A 4,718-nucleotide genomic window follows, 5' to 3' on the forward strand; every position below is an offset into this window, starting at 1 on the left:
CTTCAAACTCGCGATTGCTGGGCGTAGTGACAGACGCAAAAGGAGGGTGAATCCTATTCCAGCATGATCGGGAACCTCAGATGATTAGCCGTGCTGTGACAGAGCATTTGGACCATTTTCACAAGAGGAGGGGATGTAACCATTGACAACGGTGATGCCCTTGCATAAAGCCAGCCATGGAAAAGAGTAAGACTGATTGGATGAAGACAGCGAGAAAGCAGAGATTCAGAGGAACGAGAGCATCTCTACACGCTTATCTGAAATTCTCACCAATGAATTACATAAGTGTTTCTATCCTTAGTTTATTATTTATTTTCGAAAACTCCATAACTATTTTATATCCGCCTGACTGAGATTTACAAGGTGACCATAGCTTGCTTCATACCAACAATCTCCGTGGGATCGACCCTTACTCACGTAAGGTTTATTACTTGGACGACCTAGTGCACTTGCTGGTTAGTTGTATCGAAGTTGTGACAAATTATGAATTGAGATTAGAGCACCAAGTTGTTGGAGCCATTACCAGAGATCACAATTTCGGGCACCAAGTTTTTGGCGCCGTTGCCGGGGATTGTTCGAGTTTGGACAACTGACGGTTCATCTTGTTGCTCAGATTAGGTAACTTTCTTTTTGTTTTGTTTTCAAAAATTTTTCAAAAATCTTTCAAAAATTTCTCCTTTGTTTTCGAAAAAAAAAAAGAAAAAAAAATTTAAAAATAAAAATGTTTTCAAAAATATAATTTTCTTCAGAATTTTTAAGAATGAATTCTAGAGTTTCATGAAGCATGTTGAAGCATGCTGGCTATAAAACCATGTCTAAATTCTTTTGGACAGAGGTTTTGGATTAAAATTGAATGAATTACTCCCATATTTATGCTAAAGCTTGACTGGCTATTAAGCCATGTCTAACCCTTAGATTGGAGCTTTAGACTAAGAATTGAAGATTCCTGGAATTCATATTAAAAATTTTTGAAACCCTTATTTTTCTTTTTCAAATAATTTTCGAAAAATCCAAAAAAATTACAAAATCATAAAAATAAAAAATATTTCATGTTTCTCGTTTGAGTCTTGAGTCAAGTTGTAAGTTTGGTGTCAATTACATATTCATCTTGCATTTTTCGAAAATTACATTCATGCATTGCATTCATATTGTTCTTCATGATCTTCAAGTTGTTCTTGATAAATCTTCTTGTTTGATCTTGATGTTTTCGTGTTTTGCATCTTTTCTTGTTTTTCATATGCATTTTTGCATTCTTAGTGCCTAAGCATTAAAGATTTCTAAGTTTGGTGTCTTGCATATTTTCTTTGCATATAAAAATTTTCAAAAATATGTTCTTGATGTTCATCTTGACATTCATAGCATTCTTGCATGCATTCATTGTTTTGATCCAAAAATTTCATGCATTGAGTCTTTTTCATGTTTTTCTCTATCATCATAAAAATTCAAAAAAATAAAAAAATATCTTTCCCTTTTTTCTCTCATAAATTTGAAAATTTGAATTGACTTTTTCAAAAATTTTTAAAATCTAGTTGTTTTCATGAGTCAAATCAAATTTTCAATTTAAAAATCCTATCTTTTTCAAAATCTTTTTCAAAAATCAAATCTTTTTCATTTTTCTTAGTTATTTTCGAAAATTTTAAAAATATTTTTCAAAAATCTTTTTCTTATATTTATTTCATAATTTTCGAAAATATCATCATCAATTAATGTTTGGATTCAAAAATTTTAAGTTTGTTACTTACTTGTTAAGAAAGATTCAAACTTTAAGTTCTAGAATCATATCTTGTGATTTCTTGTGAATCAAGTCATTAATTGTGATTTTAAAAATCAAATCTTTTTTAAAAAACTAATTTAAATCATATCTTTTCAAAAATATCTTCTTATCTTATCTTTTTCAAAAACTTGATTTCAAAATATCTTTTCTAACTTCCTAACTCCTTATCTTCTCAAAAATTGTTTCAACTAACTAACTAACTTTTTGTTTGTTTTTTATCTCTTTCAAAACTACCTAACTAACTCTCTCTCTCTAATTTTCGAAAATATCTCTCCTCTTTTTCAAAAATTTTTTTAATTAACTAATTATTTTAATTTTTGATTTTTTATTTTTGAAAATTACTAACCTTTTTCAAAAACTATTTTCGAAAATTACTAACTCTTTTTCAAAAATTATTTTCGAAATTTTCCCTCTCTCATCTTATTCTATTTATTTATTCATCTACTAACATCTCCTCACCTCACATCTCTGCTCTCCTCACCCTTGTGTTTCTTTCCTTACATTACATTCTTTGTCCCCTTCCTTTCTTCCACTCACACAGGGACTTCTATACTGTGGTATAAAGGATCCCTATTATTATTATTATTTCTTCTGTGCCCTCTTCTTTGTCATATGAGCAGGAGCAAGGACAAGAATATTCTTGTTGAAGCAGATCCAGAACCTGAAAGGACTCTGAAGAGGAAACTAAGAGAAGCTAAATTATAACAATCCAGAGAGAACCTTTCAGAAATTTTCGAACAGGAAGAGGAGATGGCAGCCGAAAATAATAATAATGCAAGGAGAATGCTTGGTGACTTTACTGCACCTAATTCCAATTTACATGGAAGAAGCATCTCCATTCCTGCCATTGGAGCAAACAACTTTGAGCTGAAATCTCAGCTATTTTCTCTGATACAGCAGAACTGCAAGTTTCATGGACTTCCATCTGAAGATCCTTTTCAGTTCTTAACTGAATTCTTGCAGATATGTGATACTGTTAAGACTAATGGAGTAGATCCTGAAGTCTACAGGCTCATGCTTTTCCCTTTTGCTATAAGAGACAGAGCTAGAGTGTGGTTGGATTCTCAACCCAGAGATAGCCTGAACTCTTGGGACAAGCTGGTCACGGCTTTCTTAGCCAAGTTTTTTCCTCCTCAAAAGCTGAGCAAGCTTAGAGTGGATGTTCAAACCTTCAGACAGAAAGAAGGTGAATCCCTCTATGAAGCTTGGGAAAGATACAAGCAACTGACCAAAAAGTGTCCTTCTGACATGCTTTCAGAATGGACCATCCTGGATATATTCTATGATGGTTTATCTGAGCTATCAAAGATGTCATTGGATACTTCTGCAGTTGGATCCATTCACCTAAAGAAAACACCTGCAGAAGCTCAAGAACTCATTGACATGGTTACTAATAACCAGTTCATGTACACTTCTGATAGGAATCCTGTGAATAATGGGACGCCTATGAAGAAGGGAGTTCTTGAAATTGATACTCTGAATGCCATATTGGCTCAGAACAAAATATTGACTCAGCAAGTCCGTATGATTTCTCAGAGTCTGAATGGAATGCAAGCTGCATCCAACAGTACTCAAGAGGCATCTTCTGAAGAAGAAGCTTATGATCCTGAGAACCCTGCAATAGCAGAGGTAAATTATATGGGCGAACCTTATGGAAACACCTATAACTCATCATGGAGAAATCATCCAAATTTCTCATGGAAGGATCAAAAACCTCAACAAGGCTTTAATAATTGTGGAAGAAATAGGTTTAACAATAGTAAACCTTTTCCATCATCAACTCAGCAACAGACAGAGAACTCTGAACAAAATACCTCTAATTTAGCAAACTTAGTCTCTGATCTATCTAAGGCCACTGTAAGTTTCATGAATGAAACAAGGTCCTCCATTAGAAATTTGGAGGCACAAGTGGGCCATCTGAGTAAAAGGATCACCGAAATCCCTCCTAGTACTCTCCCAAGCAATACAGAAGAAAATCCAAAAGGAGAGTGCAAGGCCATTGAATTGATCACCATGGCCGAACCTGTAAGGGAAGGAGAGGACGTGAATCCCAAGGAGGAAGACCTCCTGGGACGTCCAGTGATCAATAAGGAGCTTCCCTCTGAGGAACCAAAGGAATCTGAGGCTCATCTAGAGACCACAGAGATTCCATTGAACCTCCTTACACCATTCATGAGCTCTGAAGAGAATGAAGATGTTACTGAAGAGCAAGTCACCAAGTAACTTGGTGCAATCATGAAGCTGAATGCCAAATTATTTGGCATTGAAACTTGGGAAGATGAACCTCCCTTGTTCACCAATGAACTAAGTGATCTGGATCAACTGACATTGCCTCAGAAGAAATAGGATCCTGGAAAGTTCTTAATACCTTGTACCATTGGCACCATGATCTTTAAGGCTCTGTGTGACCTTGGTTCAGGGATAAACCTCATGCCCCTCTCTGTAATAGAGAAACTGGGAATCTATGGGGTACAAGCTGCTAAAATCTCATTAGAGATGGCAGACAATTCAAGAAAACAGGCTTATGGACAAGTGGAGGACGTGTTAGTAAAGGTTGAAGGCCTTTACATCCCTGCTGATTTCATAGTCCTAGATACTGGGAAGGATGAGGATGAATTCATCATCCTTGGAAGACCCTTCCTAGCCACAGCAAGAGCTGTGATTGATGTGGACAGAGGAGAATTGATCCTTCAATTAAATGAGGACAACCTTGTGTTTAAAACTCAAAGATCTCTCTCTGTACCCATGGAGAGGAAGCACAGTAAGCTTCTCTCAAAACAGTGTCAACCAGAGCCCCCACAGTCAAACTCTAAGTTTGGTGTTGGGAGGCCACAACCAAACTCTAAGTTTGGTGTTGAACTCCCATATCCAAACTCTAAGTTTGGTGTTGGGGAGTCTCAACAATGCTCTGAACATCTGTGATGCTCCATAAGAGCCCACTGTC

The 4,718-nt window shown here is 35.8% G+C and overlaps 1 non-coding gene across 1 annotated transcript; it reads right to left on the reverse strand.

The window, feature by feature from the left end:
• Positions 1 to 2,920: 2,920 nt before the first annotated feature.
• Positions 2,921 to 3,028, reverse strand: LOC112725260 (small nucleolar RNA R71). Its single transcript, XR_003164380.1, has one exon. It is a non-coding gene; the product is annotated as a small nucleolar RNA R71 (small nucleolar RNA).
• Between the last annotated feature and the right edge of the window lie 1,690 nt (positions 3,029 to 4,718).

The sequence above is a fragment of the Arachis hypogaea genome, chromosome 11 (genome assembly GCF_003086295.3).
Source record: "Arachis hypogaea cultivar Tifrunner chromosome 11, arahy.Tifrunner.gnm2.J5K5, whole genome shotgun sequence".
Classification (NCBI taxonomy): Eukaryota; Viridiplantae; Streptophyta; class Magnoliopsida; order Fabales; family Fabaceae; genus Arachis; species Arachis hypogaea.